Raw genomic sequence first — 19,773 nt, 5'->3', positions numbered from 1 at the left:
GCCTAAACGTCGAAACAATCCCAACAGCTCTCGAATCGCTTTGATTTCGTCGATTTTGACGAAAACTAGCCGTCATTCCTCTCCTATTTGAGATAGTCAGACGTTTTAGCTCTTATTTCACGCCACTTTACGTGCAGAATGCAGTGCACAACAGCTTAAACGTCGAAACAAGCCCAACAGCTCGCAAATCTCTTTGATTACGTCGATTTTGACGAAAAATAGCCGTCATTCCTCTCCTATTTGAGATATTTAGTAGTTTTAGCTCTCATTTCACGCCACTTTACGTGCAGAATGCAGTGCACAACAGCCTAAACGTCGAAACAAGCCCAACAGCTCTCGAATCGCTTTGATTTCGTCAATTTCGACGAAAACTAGCCGTCATTTCTCTCCTATTTGAGATATTTAGTAGTTTTAGCTCTCATTTCACGCCACTTTACGTGCAGACTGCAGTGCACAACAGCTTAAACGTCGAAACAAGCCCAACAGCTCTCGAATCGCTTTGATTTCGTCGCTTTTGACGAAAACTAGAGGTCATTTCTCTCCTATTTGAGTTATTTAGTAGTTTTAGCTCTCTTTTCACGCCACTTTACGTGCAGAATGCAGTGCACAACAGCTTAAACGTCGAAACAAGCCCAACAGCTCTCGAATCGCTTTGATTTCGTCGATTTTGATGAAAACTAGCCGTCATTCCTCTCCTATTTGAGATATTCAGACGTTTTAGCTCTCATTTCACGCCATTTTACGTGCAGAATGCAATGCACAACAGCTTAAACGTCGAAACAAGCCCAACAGCTCTCGAATCGCTTTGGTTTCGTCGATTTTGACGAAAACTAGCCGTCATTCCCTACCCGTTTGAGATATTTCGAAGTTTAAACGCTCATTTCACGCCACTCTACTTGCTGAATGCAGTGCACAACAGCTTAAACGTCGAAACAAGCCAAACAGCTCTCGAATCGCTTTGATTTCGTCGATTTTGATGAAAACTAGCCGTCATTCCTCTCCTATTTGAGATATTTAGACGCTTTAGCGATCTTTTCGCTCCATTTTACGTGCAGCATGCAATGCACAACAGCCTAAACGTCGAAACAAGCCCAACAGCTCTCGAATCGCTTTGATTTCGTCAATTTCGACGAAAACTAGCCGTCATTTCTCTCCTATTTGAGATAGTTAGACGTTTTAGATCTTATTTCACGCCACTTTACGTGCAGAATGCAGTGCACAACAGCTTAAACGTCGAAACAATCCCAACAGCTCGCAAATTGCTTTGATTTCGTCGATTTTGACGAAAAATAGCCGTCATTTCTCTCCTATTTGAGATATTTAGTAGTTTTAGCTCTCATTTCACGCCACTTTACGTGCAGACTGCAGTGCACAACAGCTTAAACGTCGAAACAAGCCCAACAGCTCTCGAATCGCTCTGATTTCGTCGATTTTGATGAAAACTAGCCGTCATTCCTCTCCTATTTGAGATATTTAGACGCTTTAGCGATCTTTTCGCTCCATTTTACAGGCAGCATGCAATGCACAACAGCCTAAACGTCGAAACAAGCCCAACAGCTCTCGAATCGCTTTGATTTCGTCAATTTCGACGAAAACTAGCCGTCATTTCTCTCCTATTTGAGATAGTTAGACGTTTTAGCTCTTATTTCACGCCACTTTACGTGCAGAATGCAGTGCACAACAGCTTAAACGTCGAAACAATCCCAACAGCTCGCAAATTGCTTTGATTTCGTCGATTTTGACGAAAAATAGCCGTCATTTCTCTCCTATTTGAGATATTTAGTAGTTTTAGCTCTCATTTCACGCCACTTTACTTGCAGACTGCAGTGCACAACAGCTTAAACGTCGAAACAAGCCCAACAGCTCTCGAATCGCTTTGATTTCGTCGATTTTGACGAAAACTAGCCGTCATTTCCTACCCGTTTGAGATATTTCGAAGTTTAAACGCTCATTTCACGCAATTTTACGTGCAGAATGGAATGCACAACAGCTTAAACGTCGAAACAAGTCCAACAACTCGCAAATCTCTTTGATTACGTCGATTTTGACGAAAACTAGCCGTTATTTCCTTCCCGTTTGAGATATTTCGACGTTTAATCTTTCATTTCACGCAATTTTACGTGCAGAATGCAGTGCACAACAGCTTAAACGTCGAAACAAGCCCAACAGCTCGCAAATCGCTTTGGTTTCGTCGATTTTGACGAAAACTGGCCGTCATTTCCTTCCCGTTTGAGATATTTCGACGCTTAAGCTCTCATTTCACGCAATTTTACGTGCAGAATGGAATGCACAAATGTTTAAACGTCGAAACAAGCCCAACAGCTCTCGCATCGCTTTGATTTCGTCGATTTTGACGAAAACTAGCCGTCATTTCCTACCCGTTTGAGATATTTCGAAGTTTAAACGCTCATTTCACGCAATTTTACGTGCAGAATGGAATGCACAAAAGTTTAAACGTCGAAACAATCCCAACAGCTCTCGAATCGCTTTGATTTCGTCGATTTTGACGAAAACTAGCCGTCATTCCTCTCCTATTTGAGATAGTCAGACGTTTTAGCTCTTATTTCACGCCACTTTACGTGCAGAATGCAGTGCACAACAGCTTAAACGTCGAAACAAGCCCAACAGCTCGCAAATCTCTTTGATTACGTCGATTTTGACGAAAAATAGCCGTCATTCCTCTCCTATTTGAGATATTTAGTAGTTTTAGCTCTCATTTCACGCCAATTTACGTGCAGAATGCAGTGCACAACAGCCTAAACGTCGAAACAATCCCAACAGCTCTCGAATCGCTTTGATTTCGTCGATTTTGACGAAAACTAGCCGTCATTCCTCTCCTATTTGAGATAGTCAGACGTTTTAGCTCTTATTTCACGCCACTTTACGTGCAGAATGCAGTGCACAACAGCTTAAACGTCGAAACAAGCCCAACAGCTCGCAAATCTCTTTGATTACGTCGATTTTGACGAAAAATAGCCGTCATTCCTCTCCTATTTGAGATATTTAGTAGTTTTAGCTCTCATTTCACGCCACTTTACGTGCAGAATGCAGTGCACAACAGCCTAAACGTCGAAACAAGCCCAACAGCTCTCGAATCGCTTTGATTTCGTGAATTTCGACGAAAACTAGCCGTCATTTCTCTCCTATTTGAGATATTTAGTAGTTTTAGCTCTCATTTCACGCCACTTTACGTGCAGACTGCAGTGCACAACAGCTTAAACGTCGAAACAAGCCCAACAGCTCTTGAATCGCTTTGATTTCGTCGCTTTTGACGAAAACTAGCCGTCATTTCTCTCCTATTTGAGTTATTTAGTAGTTTTAGCTCTCTTTTCACGCCACTTTACGTGCAGAATGCAGTGCACAACAGCTTAAACGTCGAAACAAGCCCAACAGCTCTCGAATCGCTTTGATTTCGTCGATTTTGATGAAAACTAGCCGTCATTCCTCTCCTATTTGAGATATTCAGACGTTTTAGCTCTCATTTCACGCCATTTTACGTGCAGAATGCAATGCACAACAGCTTAAACGTCGAAACAAGCCCAACAGCTCTCGAATCGCTTTGGTTTCGTCGATTTTGACGAAAACTAGCCGTCATTCCCTACCCGTTTGAGATATTTCGAAGTTTAAACGCTCATTTCACGCCACTCTACTTGCTGAATGCAGTGCACAACAGCTTAAACGTCGAAACAAGCCAAACAGCTCTCGCATCGCTTTGATTTCGTCGATTTTGACGAAAACTAGCCGTCATTTCTCTCCTATTTGAGATATTTAGTAGTTTTAGCTCTCATTTCACGCCTCTTTACGTGCAGAATGCAGTGCACAACAGCCTAAACGTCGAAACAAGCCCAACAGCTCTCGAATCGCTTTGATTTCGTCAATTTCGACGAAAACTAGCCGTCATTCCTCTCCTATTTGAGATATTTAGACGCTTTAGCGATCTTTTCGCTCCATTTTACGTGCAGCATGCAATGCACAACAGCCTAAACGTCGAAACAAGCCCAACAGCTCTCGAATCGCTTTGATTTCGTCAATTTCGACGAAAACTAGCCGTCATTTCTCTCCTATTTGAGATAGTTAGACGTTTTAGCTCTTATTTCACGCCACTTTACGTGCAGACTGCAGTGCACAACAGCTTAAACGTCGAAACAAGCCCAACAGCTCTCGAATCGCTTTGATTTCGTCGATTTTGACGAAAACTAGCCGTCATTTCCTACCCGTTTGAGGTATTTTGAAGTTTAAACGCTCATTTCACGCAATTTTACGTGCAGAATGGAATGCACAACAGCTTAAACGTCGAAACAAGTCCAAGAGCTCGCAAATCTCTTTGATTACGTCGATTTTGACGAAAACTAGCCGTTATTTCCTTCCCGTTTGAGATATATCGACGTTTAATCTTTCATTTCACGCAATTTTACGTGCAGAATGCAGTGCACAACAGCTTAAACGTCGAAACAAGCCCAACAGCTCTCGCATCGCTTTGATTTCGTCGATTTTGACGAAAACTAGCCGTCATTCCTCTCCTATTTGTGATAGTTAGACGTTTTAGCTCTTATTTCACGCCACTTTACGTGCAGAATGCAGTGCACAAAAGTTTAAACGTCGAAACAAGCCCAACAGCTCTCGCATCGCTTTGATTTCGTCGATTTTGACGAAAACTAGATGTCATTTCCTACCCGTTTGAGATATTTCGAAGTTTTAGCTCTCATTTCACGCCTCTTTACGTGCAGAATGCAGTGCACAACAGCTTAAACGTCGAAACAAGCCCAACAGCTCGCAAATCGCTTTGGTTTCGTCGATTTTGACGAAAACTGGCCGTCATTTCCTTCCCGTTTGAGATATTTCGACGCTTAAGCTCTCATTTCACGCAATTTTACGTGCAGAATGGAATGCACAAAAGTTTAAACGTCGAAACAAGCCCAACAGCTCTCGCATCGCTTTGATTTCGTCGATTTTGACGAAAACTAGCCGTCATTTCCTACCCGTTTGAGATATTTCGAAGTTTAAACGCTCATTTCACGCAATTTTACGTGCAGAATGGAATGCACAAAAGTTTAAACGTCGAAACAATCCCAACAGCTCTCGAATCGCTTTGATTTCGTCGATTTTGACGAAAACTAGCCGTCATTCCTCTCCTATTTGAGATAGTCAGACGTTTTAGCTCTTATTTCACGCCACTTTACGTGCAGAATGCAGTGCACAACAGCTTAAACGTCGAAACAAGCCCAACAGCTCGCAAATCTCTTTGATTACGTCGATTTTGACGAAAACTAGCCGTCATACCTCTCCTATTTGAGATATTTAGTAGTTTTAGCTCTCATTTCACGCCACTTTACGTGCAGAATGCAGTGCACAACAGCCTAAACGTCGAAACAAGCCCAACAGCTCTCGAAACGCTTTGATTTCGTCAATTTCGACGAAAACTAGCCGTCATTTCTCTCCTATTTGAGATATTTAGTAGTTTTAGCTCTCATTTCACGCCACTTTACGTGCAGACTGCAGTGCACAACAGCTTAAACGTCGAAACAAGCCCAACAGCTCTCGAATCGCTTTGATTTCGTCCCTTTTGACGAAAACTAGCCGTCATTTCTCTCCTATTTGAGTTATTTAGTAGTTTTAACTCTCTTTTCACGCCACTTTACGTGCAGAATGCAGTGCACAACAGCTTAAACGTCGAAACAAGCCCAACAGCTCTCGAATCGCTTTGATTTCGTCGATTTGGATGAAAACTAGCCGTCATTCCTCTCCTATTTGAGATATTTAGACGCTTTAGCGATCTTTTCGCTCCATTTTACGTGCAGCATGCAATGCACAACAGCCTAAACGTCGAAACAAGCCCAACAGCTATCGAATCGCTTTGATTTCGTCAATTTCGACGAAAACTAGCCGTCATTTCCTACCCGTTTGAGATATTTCGAAGTTTAAACGCTCATTTCACGCAATTTTACGTGCAGAATGGAATGCACAAAAGTTTAAACGTCGAAACAATCCCAACAGCTCTCGAATCGCTTTGATTTCGTCGATTTTGACGAAAACTAGCCGTCATTCCTCTCCTATTTGAGATAGTCAGACGTTTTAGCTCTTATTTCACGCCACTTTACGTGCAGAATGCAGTGCACAACAGCTTAAACGTCGAAACAAGCCCAACAGCTCGCAAATCTCTTTGATTACGTCGATTTTGACGAAAACTAGCCGTCATTCCTCTCCTATTTGAGATATTTAGTAGTTTTAGCTCTCATTTCACGCCACTTTACGTGCAGAATGCAGTGCACAACAGCCTAAACGTCGAAACAAGCCCAACAGCTCTCGAATCGCTTTGATTTCGTCAATTTCGACGAAAACTAGCCGTCATTTCTCTCCTATTTGAGATATTTAGTAGTTTTAGCTCTCATTTCACGCCACTTTACGTGCAGACTGCAGTGCACAACAGCTTAAACGTCGAAACAAGCCCAACAGCTCTCGAATCGCTTTGATTTCGCCGCTTTTGACGAAAACTAGCCGTCATTTCTCTCCTATTTGAGTTATTTAGTAGTTTTAACTCTCTTTTCACGCCACTTTACGTGCAGAATGCAGTGCACAACAGCTTAAACGTCGAAACAAGCCCAACAGCTCTCGAATCGCTTTGATTTCGTCGATTTTGATGAAAACTAGCCGTCATTCCTCTCCTATTTGAGATATTTAGACGCTTTAGCGATCTTTTCGCTCCATTTTACGTGCAGCATGCAATGCACAACAGCCTAAACGTCGAAACAAGCCCAACAGCTCTCGAATCGCTTTGATTTCGTCAATTTCGACGAAAACTAGCCGTCATTTCTCTCCTGTTTGAGATATTTAGTAGTTTTAGCTCTGATTTCACGCCTCTTTACGTGCAGAATGCAGTGCACAACAGCTTAAACGTCGAAACAAGCCCAACAGCTCGCAAATCGCTTTGATTTCGTCGATTTTGACGAAAACTGGCCGTCATTTCCTTCCCGTTTGAGATATTTCGACGCTTAACTCTCATTTCACGCAATTTTACGTGCAGAATGGAATGCACAAAAGTTTAAACGTCGAAACAAGCCCAACAGCTCTCGCATCGCTTTGATTTCGTCGATTTTGACGATAACTAGCCGTCATTTCCTACCCGTTTGAGATATTTCGAAGTTTAAACGCTCATTTCACGCAATTTTACGTGCAGAATGGAATGCACAAAAGTTTAAACGTCGAAACAATCCCAACAGCTCTCGAATTGCTTTGATTTCGTCGATTTTGACGAAAACTAGCCGTCATTCCTCTCCTATTTGAGATAGTTAGACGTTTTAGCTCTTATTTCACGCCACTTTACGTGCAGAATGCAGTGCACAACAGCTTAAACGTCGAAACAAGCCCAACAGCTCGCAAATCTCTTTGATTACGTCGATTTTGACGAAAACTAGCCGTCATTCCTCTCCTATTTGAGATATTTAGTAGTTTTAGCTCTCATTTCACGCCACTTTACGTGCAGAATGCAGTGCACAACAGCCTAAACGTCGAAACAAGCCCAACAGCTCTCGAATCGCTTTGATTTCGTCAATTTCGGCGAAAACTAGCCGTCATTTCTCTCCTATTTGAGATATTTAGTAGTTTTAGCTCTCATTTCACGCCACTTTACGTGCAGACTGCAGTGCACAACAGCTTAAACGTCGAAACAAGCCCAACAGCTCTCGAATCGCTTTGATTTCGTCGCTTTTGACGAAAACTAGCCGTCATTTCTCCCCTATTTGAGTTATTTAGCAGTTTTAGCTCTCTTTTCACGCCACTTTACGTGCAGAAAGCAGTGCACAACAGCTTAAACGTCGAAACAAGCCCAACAGCTCTCGAATCGCTTTGATTTCGTCGATTTTGATGAAAACTAGCCGTCATTCCTCTCCTATTTGAGATATTTAGACGCTTTAGCGATCTTTTCGCTCCATTTTACGTGCAGCATGCAATGCACAACAGCCTAAACGTCGAAACAAGCCAACAGCTCTCGAGTCGCTTTGATTTCGTCAATTTCGAAGAAAACTAGCCGTCATTTCTCTCCTATTTGAGATAGTTAGACGTTTCAGCTCTTATTTCACGCCACTTTACGTGCAGAATGCAGTGCACAACAGCTTAAACGTCGAAACAATCCCAACAGCTCGCAAATTGCTTTGATTTCGTCGATTTTGACGAAAAATAGCCGTCATTTCTCTCCTATTTGAGATATTTAGTAGTTTTAGCTCTCATTTCACGCCACTTTACGTGCAGACTGCAGTGCACAACAGCTTAAACGTCGAAACAAGCCCAACAGCTCTCGCATCGCTTTGATTTCGTCGATTTTGACGAAAACTAGCCGTCATTCCTCTCCTATTTGAGATAGTTAGACGTTTTAGCTCTTATTTCACGCCACTTTACGTGCAGAATGCAGTGCACAAAAGTTTAAACGTCGAAACAAGCCCAACAGCTCTCGCATCGCTTTGATTTCGTCGATTTTGACGAAAGCTAGATGTCATTTCCTACCCGTTTGAGATATTTCGAAGTTTAAACGCTCATTTCACGCAATTTTACGTGCAGAATGGAATGCACAAAAGTTTAAACGTCGAAACAATCCCAACAGCTCTCGAATCGCTTTGATTTCGTCGATTTTGACGAAAACTAGCCGTCATTCCCTGCCCGTTTGAGATATTTCGAAGTTTAAACGCTCATTTCACGCCACTCTACTTGCAGAATGCAGTGCACAACAGCTTAAACGTCGAAACAAGCCAAACAGCTCTCGCATCGCTTTGATTTCGTCGATTTTGACGAAAACTAGCCGTCATTCCTCTCCTATTGAGATAGTTAGACGTTTTAGCTCTTATTTCACGCCACTTTACGTGCAGAATGCAGTGCACAAAAGTTTAAACGTCGAAACAATCCCAACAGCTCTTGAATCGCTTTGATTTCGTCAATTTCGACGAAAACTAGCCGTCATTTCTCTCCTATTTGAGATAGTTAGACGTTTTAGCTCTTATTTCACGCCACTTTACGTGCAGAATGCAGTGCACAACAGCTTAAACGTCGAAACAAACCCAACAGCTCGCAAATTGCTTTGATTTCGTCGATTTTGACGAAAAATAGCCGTCATTTCTCTCCTATTTGAGATATTTAGTAGTTTTAGCTCTCGTTTCACGCCACTTTACGTGCAGACTGCAGTGCACAACAGCTTAAACGTCGAAACAAGCCCAACAGCTCTCGAATCGCTTTGATTTCGTCGATTTTGACGAAAACTAGCCGTCATTTCCTACCCGTTTGAGATATTTCGAAGTTTAAACGCTCATTTCACGCAATTTTTCGTGCAGAATGGAATGCACAACAGCTTAAACGTCGAAACAAGTCCCAACAGCTCGCAAATCTCTTTGATTACGTCGATTTTGACGAAAACTAGCCGTTATTTCCTTCCCGTTTGAGATATTTCGACGTTTAATCTTTCATTTCACGCAATTTTACGTGCAGAATGCAGTGCACAACAGCTTAAACGTCGAAACAAGCCCAACAGCTCTCGCATCGCTTTGATTTCGTCGATTTTGACGAAAACTAGCCGTCATTCCTCTCTATTTGAGATAGTTAGACGTTTTAGCTCTTATTTCACGCCACTTTACGTGCAGAATGCAGAGCACAAAAGTTTTAACGTCGAAACAAGCCCAACAGCTCTCGCATCGCTTTGATTTCGTCGATTTTGACGAAAACTAGATGTCATTTCCTACCCGTTTGAGATATTTCGAAGTTTAAACGCTCATTTCACGCAATTTTACGTGCAGAATGGAATGCACAAAAGTTTAAACGTCGAAACAATCCCAATAGCTCTCGAATCGCTTTGATTTCGTCGATTTTGACGAAAACTAGCCGTCATTTCCTACCCGTTTTAGATATTTCGAAGTTTAAACGCTCATTTCACGCAATTTTACGTGCAGAATGGAATGCACAACAGCTTAAACGTCGAAACAAGTCCAACAGCTCGCAAATCTCTTTGATTACGTCGATTTCGACGATAACTAGCCGTCATTTCCTACCCGTTTGAGATATTTCGACGTTTAAACGCTCATTTCACGCAATTTTACGTGCAGAATGGAATGCACAAAAGTTTTAAACGTCGAAACAATCCCAACAGCTCTCGAATCGCTTTGATTTCGTCGATTTTGACGAAAGCTAGCCGTCATTCCTCTCCTATTTGAGATAGTCAGACGTTTTAGCTCTTATTTCACGCCACTTTACGTGCAGAATGCAGTGCACAACAGCTTAAACGTCGAAACAAGCCCAACAGCTCGCAAATCTCTTTGATTACGTCGATTTTGACGAAAACTAGCCGTCATTCCTCTCCTATTTGAAATATTTAGTAGTTTTAGCTCTCATTTCACGCCACTTTACGTGCAGAATGCAGTGCACAACAGCCTAAACGTCGAAACAAGCCCAACAGCTCTCGAATCGCTTTGATTTCGTCAATTTCGACGAAAACTAGCCGTCATTTCTCTCCTATTTGAGATATTTAGTAGTTTAGCTCTCATTTCACGCCACTTTACGTGCAGACTGCAGTGCACAACAGCTTAAACGTCGAAACAAGCCCAACAGCTCTCTAATCGCTTTGATTTCGTCGCTTTTGACGAAAACTAGCCGTCATTTCTCTCCTATTTGAGTTATTTAGTAGTTTTAACTCTCTTTTCACGCCACTTTACGTGCAGAATGCAGTGCACAACAGCTTAAACGTCGAAACAAGCCCAACAGCTCTCGAATCGCTTTGATTTCGTCGATTTTGATGAAAACTAGCCGTCATTCCTCTCCTATTTGAGATATTTAGACGCTTTAGCGATCTTTTCGCTCCATTTTACGTGCAGCATGCAATGCACAACAGCCTAAACGTCGAAACAAGCCCAACAGCTCTCGAATCGCTTTGATTTCGTCAATTTCGACGAAAACTAGCCGTCATTTCTCTCCTATTTGAGATAGTTAGACGTTTTAGATCTTATTTCACGCGACTTTACGTGCAGAATGCAGTGCACAACAGCTTAAACGTCGAAACAATCCCAACAGCTAGCAAATAGCTTTGATTTCGTCGATTTTGACGAAAAATAGCCGTCATTTCTCTCCTATTTGAGATATTTAGTAGTTTTAGCTCTCATTTCACGCCACTTTACGTGCAGACTGCAGTGCACAACAGCTTAAACGACGAAACAAGCCCAACAGCTCTCGAATCGCTTTGATTTCGTCGATTTTGACGAAAACTAGCCGTCATTCCCTACCCGTTTGAGATATTTCGAAGTTTAAACGCTCATTTCACGCAATTTTACGTGCAGAATGGAATGCACAACAGCTTAAACGTCGAAACAAGTCCAACAGCTCGCAAATCTCTTTGATTACGTCGATTTTGACGAAAACTAGCCGTTATTTCCTTCCCGTTTGAGATATTCGACGTTTAATCTTTCATTTCACGCAATTTTACGTGCAGAATGCAGTGCACAACAGCTTAAACGTCGAAACAAGCCCAACAGCTCTCGCATCGCTTTTGATTTTGTCGATTTTGACGAAAACTAGCCGTCATTCCTCTCCCATTTGAGATAGTTAGACGTTTTAGCTCTTATTTCACGCCACTTTACGTGCAGAATGCAGTGCACAAAAGTTTAAACGTCGAAACAAGCCCAACAGCTCTCGCATCGCTTTGATTTCGTCGATTTTGACGAAAGCTAGATGTCATTTCCTACCCGTTTGAGATATTTCGAAGTTTAAACGCTCATTTCACGCAATTTTACGTGCAGAATGGAATGCACAAAAGTTTAAACGTCGAAACAATCCCAACAGCTCTCGAATCGCTTTGATTTCGTCGATTTTGACGAAAACTAGCCGTCATTCCCTGCCCGTTTGAGATATTTCGAAGTTTTAAACGCTCATTTCACGCCACTCTACTTGCAGAATGCAGTGCACGACAGCTTAAACGTCGAAACAAGCCAAACAGCTCTCGCATCGCTTTGATTTCGTCGATTTTGACGAAAACTAGCCGTCATTTCTCTCCTGTTTGAGATATTTAGTAGTTTTAGCTCTGATTTCACGCCTCTTTACGTGCAGAATGCAGTGCACAACAGCTTAAACGTCGAAACAAGCCCAACAGCTCGCAAATCGCTTTGATTTCGTCGATTTTGACGAAAACTGGCCGTCATTTCCTTCCCGTTTGAGATATTTCGACGCTTAAGCTCTCATTTCACGCAATTTTACGTGCAGAATGGAATGCACAAAAGTTTAAACGTCGAAACAAGCCCAACAGCTCTCGCATCGCTTTGATTTCGTCGATTTTGACGAAAACTAGCCGTCATTTCCTACCCGTTTGAGATATTTCGAAGTTTAAACGCTCATTTCACGCAATTTTACGTGCAGAATGGAATGCACAAAAGTTTAAACGTCGAAACAATCCCAACAGCTCTCGAATTGCTTTGATTTCGTCGATTTTGACGAAAACTAGCCGTCATTCCTCTCCTATTTGAGATAGTTAGACGTTTTAGCTCTTATTTCACGCCACTTTACGTGCAGAATGCAGTGCACAACAGCTTAAACGTCGAAACAAGCCCAACAGCTCGCAAATCTCTTTGATTACGTCGATTTTGACGAAAACTAGCCGTCATTCCTCTCCTATTTGAGATATTTAGTAGTTTTAGCTCTCATTTCACGCCACTTTACGTGCAGAATGCAGTGCACAACAGCCTAAACGTCGAAACAAGCCCAACAGCTCTCGAATCGCTTTGATTTCGTCAATTTCGGCGAAAACTAGCCGTCATTTCTCTCCTATTTGAGATATTTAGTAGTTTTAGCTCTCATTTCACGCCACTTTACGTGCAGACTGCAGTGCACAACAGCTTAAACGTCGAAACAAGCCCAACAGCTCTCGAATCGCTTTGATTTCGTCGCTTTTGACGAAAACTAGCCGTCATTTCTCCCCTATTTGAGTTATTTAGCAGTTTTAGCTCTCTTTTCACGCCACTTTACGTGCAGAAAGCAGTGCACAACAGCTTAAACGTCGAAACAAGCCCAACAGCTCTCGAATCGCTTTGATTTCGTCGATTTTGATGAAAACTAGCCGTCATTCCTCTCCTATTTGAGATATTTAGACGCTTTAGCGATCTTTTCGCTCCATTTTACGTGCAGCATGCAATGCACAACAGCCTAAACGTCGAAACAAGCCCAACAGCTCTCGAGTCGCTTTGATTTCGTCAATTTCGAAGAAAACTAGCCGTCATTTCTCTCCTATTTGAGATAGTTAGACGTTTCAGCTCTTATTTCACGCCACTTTACGTGCAGAATGCAGTGCACAACAGCTTAAACGTCGAAACAATCCAACAGCTCGCAAATTGCTTTGATTTCGTCGATTTTGACGAAAAATAGCCGTCATTTCTCTCCTATTTGAGATATTTAGTAGTTTTAGCTCTCATTTCACGCCACTTTACGTGCAGACTGCAGTGCACAACAGCTTAAACGTCGAAACAAGCCCAACAGCTCTCGAATCGCTTTGATTTCGTCGATTTTGAAGAAAACTAGCCGTCATTTCCTACCCGTTTGAGATATTTCGAAGTTTAAACGCTCATTTCACGCAATTTTACGTGCAGAATGGAATGCACAACAGCTTAAACGTCGAAACAAGCCCAACAGCTCTCGCATCGCTTTGATTTCGTCGATTTTGACGAAAACTAGCCGTCATTCCTCTCCTATTTGAGATAGTTAGACGTTTTAGCTCTTATTTCACGCCACTTTACGTGCAGAATGCAGTGCACAAAAGTTTAAACGTCGAAACAAGCCCAACAGCTCTCGCATCGCTTTGATTTCGTCGATTTTGACGAAAACTAGATGTCATTTCCTACCCGTTTGAGATGTTTCGAAGTTTAAACGCTCATTTCACGCAATTTTACGTGCAGAATGGAATGCACAAAAGTTTAAACGTCGAAACAATACCAACAGCTCTCGAATCGCTTTGATTTCGTCGATTTTGACGAAAACCAGCCGTCATTCCCTACCCGTTTGAGATATTTCGAAGTTTAAACGCTCATTTCACGCCACTCTACTTGCAGAATACAGTGCACAACAGCTTAAACGTCGAAACAAGCCCAACAGCTCTCGCATCGCTTTGATTTCGTCGATTTTGACGAAAACTAGCCGTCATTCCTCTCCTATTTGAGATAGTTAGACGTTTTAGCTCTTATTTCACGCCACTTTACGTGCAGAATGCAGTGCACAAAAGTTTAAACGTCGAAACAATCCCAACAGCTCTCGAATCGCTTTGATTTCGTCAATTTCGACGAAAACTAGCCGTCATTTCTCTCCTATTTGAGATAGTTAGACGTTTTAGCTCTTATTTCACGCCACTTTACGTGCAGAATGCAGTGCACAACAGCTTAAACGTCGAAACAATCCCAACAGCTCGCAAATTGCTTTGATTTCGTCGATTTTGACGAAAAATAGCCGTCATTTCTCTCCTATTTGAGATATTTAGTAGTTTTAGCTCTCATTTCACGCCACTTTACGTGCAGACTGCAGTGCACAACAGCTTAAACGTCGAAACAAGCCCAACAGCTCTCGAATCGCTTTGATTTCGTCGATTTTGACGAAAACTAGCCGTCATTTCCTACCCGTTTGAGATATTTCGAAGTTTAAACGCTCATTTCACGCAATTTTACGTGCAGAATGGAATGCACAACAGCTTAAACGTCGAAACAAGCCCAACAGCTCTCGCATCGCTTTGATTTCGTCGATTTTGACGAAAACTAGCCGTCATTTCCTACCCGTTTGAGATATTTCGAAGTTTAAACGCTCATTTCACGCAATTTTACGTGCAGAATGGAATGCACAAAAGTTTAAACGTCGAAACAATCCCAACAGCTCTCGAATTGCTTTGATTTCGTCGATTTTGACGAAAACTAGCCGTCATTCCTCTCCTATTTGAGATAGTTAGACGTTTTAGCTCTTATTTCACGCCACTTTACGTGCAGAATGCAGTGCACAACAGCTTAAACGTCGAAACAATCCCAACAGCTCTTGAATCGCTTTGATTTCGTCAATTTCGACGAAAAACTAGCCGTCATTTCTCTCCTATTTGAGATAGTTAGACGTTTTAGCTCTTATTTCACGCCACTTTACGTGCAGAATGCAGTGCACAACAGCTTAAACGTCGAAACAATCCCAACAGCTCGAAAATTGCTTTGATTTCGTCGATTTTGACGAAAAATAGCCGTCATTTCTCTCCTATTTGAGATAGTTAGACGTTTTAGCTCTTATTTCACGCCACTTTACGTGCAGAATGCAGTGCACAACAGCTTAAACGTCGAAACAATCCCAACAGCTCTTGAATCGCTTTGATTTCGTCAATTTCGACGAAAACTAGCCGTCATTTCTCTCCTATTTGAGATAGTTAGACGTTTTAGCTCTTATTTCACGCCACTTTACGTGCAGAATGCAGTGCACAACAGCTTAAACGTCGAAACAAGCCCAACAGCTCTCGAATCGCTTTGATTTCGTCGATTTTGACGAAAACTAGCCGTCATTCCTCTCCTATTTGAGATAGTTAGACGTTTTAGCCCTTATTTCACGCCACTTTACGTGCAGACTGCAGTGCACAACAGCTTAAACGTCGAAACAAGCCCAACAGCTCTCGAATCGCTTTGATTTCGTCGATTTTGACGAAAACTAGCCGTCATTTCCTACCCGTTTGAGATATTTCGAAGTTTAAACGCTCATTTCACGCAATTTTACGTGCAGAATGGAATGCACAACAGCTTAAACGTCGAAACAAGTCCAACAGCTCGCAAATCTCTTTGATTACGTCGATTTTGACGAAAACTAGCCGTTATTTCCTTCCCGTTTGAGATATTTCGACGTTTAATCTTTCATTTCACGCAATTTTACGTGCAGAATGCAGTGCACAACAGCTTAAACGTCGAAACAAGCCCAACAGCTCTCGCATCGCTTTGATTTCGTCAATTTTGACGAAAACTAGCCGTCATTCCTCTCCTATTTGAGATAGTTAGACGTTTTGGCTCTTATTTCACGCCACTTTACGTGCAGAATGCAGAGCACAAAGTTTAAACGTCGAAACAAGCCCAACAGCTCTCGCATCGCTTTGATTTCGTCGATTTTGACGAAAACTAGATGTCATTTCCTACCCGTTTGAGATATTTCGAAGTTTAAACGCTCATTTCACGCAATTTTACGTGCAGAATGGAATGCACAAAAGTTTAAACGTCGAAACAATCCCAATAGCTCTCGAATCGCTTTGATTTCGTCGATTTTGACGATAACTAGGCGTCATTCCCTACCCGTTTGAGATATTTCGAAGTTTAAACGCTCATTTCACGCCACTCTACTTGCAGAATGCAGTGCACAACAGCTTAAACGTCGAAACAAGCCCAACAGCTCTCGAATCGCTTTGATTTCGTCAATTTCGACGAAAACTAGCCGTCATTTCTCTCCTATTTGAGATAGTTAGACGTTTTAGCTCTTATTTCACGCCACTTTACGTGCAGAATGCAGTGCACAACAGCTTAAACGTCGAAACAATCCCAACAGCTCGCAAATTGCTTTGATTTCGTCGATTTTGACGAAAAATAGCCGTCATTTCTCTCCTATTTGAGATAGTTAGACGTTTTAGCTCTTATTTCACGCCACTTTACGTGCAGAATGCAGTGCACAACAGCTTAAACGTCGAAACAAGCCCAACAGCTCTCGAATCGCTTTGATTTCGTCAATTTCGACGAAAACTAGCCGTCATTTCTCTCCTATTTGAGATATTTAGTAGTTTTAGCTCTCATTTCACGCCACTTTACGTGCAGAATGCAGTGCACCACAGCCTAAACGTCGAACAAGCCAACAGCTCTCGAATCGCTTTGATTTCGTCAATTTCGACGAAAACTAGCCGTCATTCCTCTCCTATTTGAGATATTTAGACGCTTTAGCGATCTTTTCGCTCCATTTTACGTGCAGCATGCAATGCACACACAGCCTAAACGTCGAAACAAGCCCAACAGCTCTCGAATCGCTTTGATTTCGTCAATTTCGACGAAAACTAGCCGTCATTTCTCTCCTATTTGAGATAGATAGACGTTTTAGCTCTTATTTCACGCCACTTTACGTGCAGAATGCAGTGCACAACAGCTTAAACTTCGAAAAAAATCCCAACAGCTCGCAAATTGCTTTGATTTCGTCGATTTTGACGAAAAATAGCCGTCATTTCTCTCCTATTTGAGATATTTAGTAGTTTTAGCTCTCATTTCACGCCACTTTACGTGCAGACTGCAGTGCACAAAAGCTTACACGTCGAAACAAGCCCAACAGCTCTCGAATCGCTTTGATTTCGTCGATTTGACGAAAAACTAGCCGTCATTTCCTACCCGTTTGAGATATTTCGAAGTTTAAACGCTCATTTCACGCAATTTTACGTGCAGAATGGAATGCACAACAGCTTAAACGTCGAAACAAGTCCAACAGCTCTCGCATCGCTTTGATTTCGTCGATTTTGACGAAAACTAGCCGTCATTCCTCTCCTATTTGAGATAGTTAGACGTTTTAGCTCTTATTTCACGCCACATTACGTACAGAATGCAGTGCACAACAGCTTAAACGTCGAAACAAGCCCAACAGCTCGCAAATCTCTTTGATTACGTCGATTTTGACGAAAACTAGCCGTCATTCCTCTCCTATTTGAGATATTTAGTAGTTTTAGATCTCATTTCACGCCACTTTACGTGCAGAATGCAGTGCACAACAGCCTAATCGTCGAAACAAGCCCAACAGCTCTCGAATCGCTTTGATTTCGTCAATTTCGGACGAAAACTAGCCGTCATTTCTCTCCTATTTGAGATATTAGTAGTTTTAGCTCTCATTTCACGCCACTTTACGTGCAGACTGCAGTGCACAACAGCTTAAACGTCGAAACAAGCCCAACAGCTCTCGAATCGCTTTGATTTCGTCAATTTCGAAGAAAACTAGCCGTCATTTCTCTCCTATTTGAGATAGTTAGACGTTTCAGCTCTTATTTCACGCCACTTTACGTGCAGAATGCAGTGCACAACAGCTTAAACGACGAAACACTCCCAACAGCTCGCAAATTGCTTTGATTTCGTCGATTTTGACGAAAAATAGCCGTCATTTCTCTCCTATTTGAGATATTTAGTAGTTTTAAGCTCTCATTTCACGCCACTTTACGTGCAGACTGCAGTGCACAACAGCTTAAACGTCGAAACAAGCCCAACAGCTCTCGAATCGCTTTTATTTCGTCGATTTTGACGAAAACTAGCCGTCATTTCCTACCCGTTTGAGATATTCGAAGTTTAAACGCTCATTTCACGCAATTTTACGTGCAGAATGGAATGCACAACAGCTTAAACGTCGAAACAAGTCCAACAGCTCTCGCATCGCTTTGATTTCGTCAATTTCGACGAAAACTAGCCGTCATTTCTCTCCTATTTGAGATATTTAGTAGTTTTAGCTCTCATTTCACGCCACTTTACGTGCAGACTGCAGTGCACAACAGCTTAAAACGTCGAAACAAGCCCAACAGCTCTCGAATCGCTTTGATTTCGTCGCTTTTGACGAAAACTAGCCGTCATTTCTCTCCTATTTGAGTTATTTAGTAGTTTTAGCTCTCTTTTCACGCCACTTTACGTGCAGAATGCAGTGCACAACAGCTTAAACGTCGAAACAAGCAGAACAGCTCTCGAATCGCTTTGATTTCGTCGCTTTTGACGAAAAACTAGCCGTCATTTCTCTCCTATTGAGTTATTTAGTAGTTTTAGCTCTCTTTTCACGCCACTTTACGTGCAGAATGCAGTGCACAACAGCTTAAACGTCGAAACAGCCCAACAGCTCTCGAATCGCTTTTATTTCGTCGATTTTGACGAAAACTAGCCGTCATTTCCTACCCGTTTGAGATATTTCGAAGTTTAAACGCTCATTTCACGCCACTCTACTTGCAGAATGCAGTGCACAACAGCTTAAACGTCGAAACAAGCCAAACAGCTCTCGCATCGCTTTGATTTCGTCGATTTTGACGAGAACTAGCCGTCATTCCTCTCCTATTTGAGATAGTTAGACGTTTTAGCTCTTATTTCACGCCACTTTACGTGCAGAATGCAGTGCACAAAAGCTTAAACGTCGAAACAAGCCCAACAGCTCTCGCATCGCTTTGATTTCGTCGATTTTGACGAAAACTAGCCGTCATTTCCTACCCGTTTGAGATATTTCAAAGTTTAAACGCTCATTTCACGCAATTTTACGTGCAGAATGGAATGCACAAAAGTTTAAACGTCGAAACAATCCCAACAGCTGTCCGAATTGCTTTGATTTCGTCGATTTTGACGAAAACTAGCCGTCATTCCTCTCCTATTTGAGATAGTTAGACGTTTTAGCTCTTATTTCACGCCACTTTACGTGCAGAATGCAGTGCACAACAGCTTAAACGTCGAAACAAGCCCAACAGCTCGCAAATCTCTTTGATTACGTCGATTTTGACGAAAACTAGCCGTCATTCCTCTCCTATTTGAGATATTTAGTAGTTTTAGCTCTCATTTCACGCCACTTTACGTGCAGAATGCAGTGCACAACAGCCTAAACGTCGAAACAAGCCCAACAGCTCCCGAATCGCTTGATTCGTCAATTTCGACGAAAACTAGCCGTCATTTCTCTCCTATTGAGATATTTAGTAGTTTTAGCTCTCATTTCACGCCACTTTACGTGCAGACTGCAGTGCACAACAGCTTAAACGTCGAAACAAGCCCAACAGCTTCTCCGAATCGC

Source organism: Bombus flavifrons, chromosome 4 (genome assembly GCF_040668555.2).
Source record: "Bombus flavifrons isolate JBK064 chromosome 4, iyBomFlav1_principal, whole genome shotgun sequence".
Classification (NCBI taxonomy): domain Eukaryota; kingdom Metazoa; phylum Arthropoda; class Insecta; order Hymenoptera; family Apidae; genus Bombus; species Bombus flavifrons.
Note: the sequence above shows the minus strand (reverse complement) of the source record.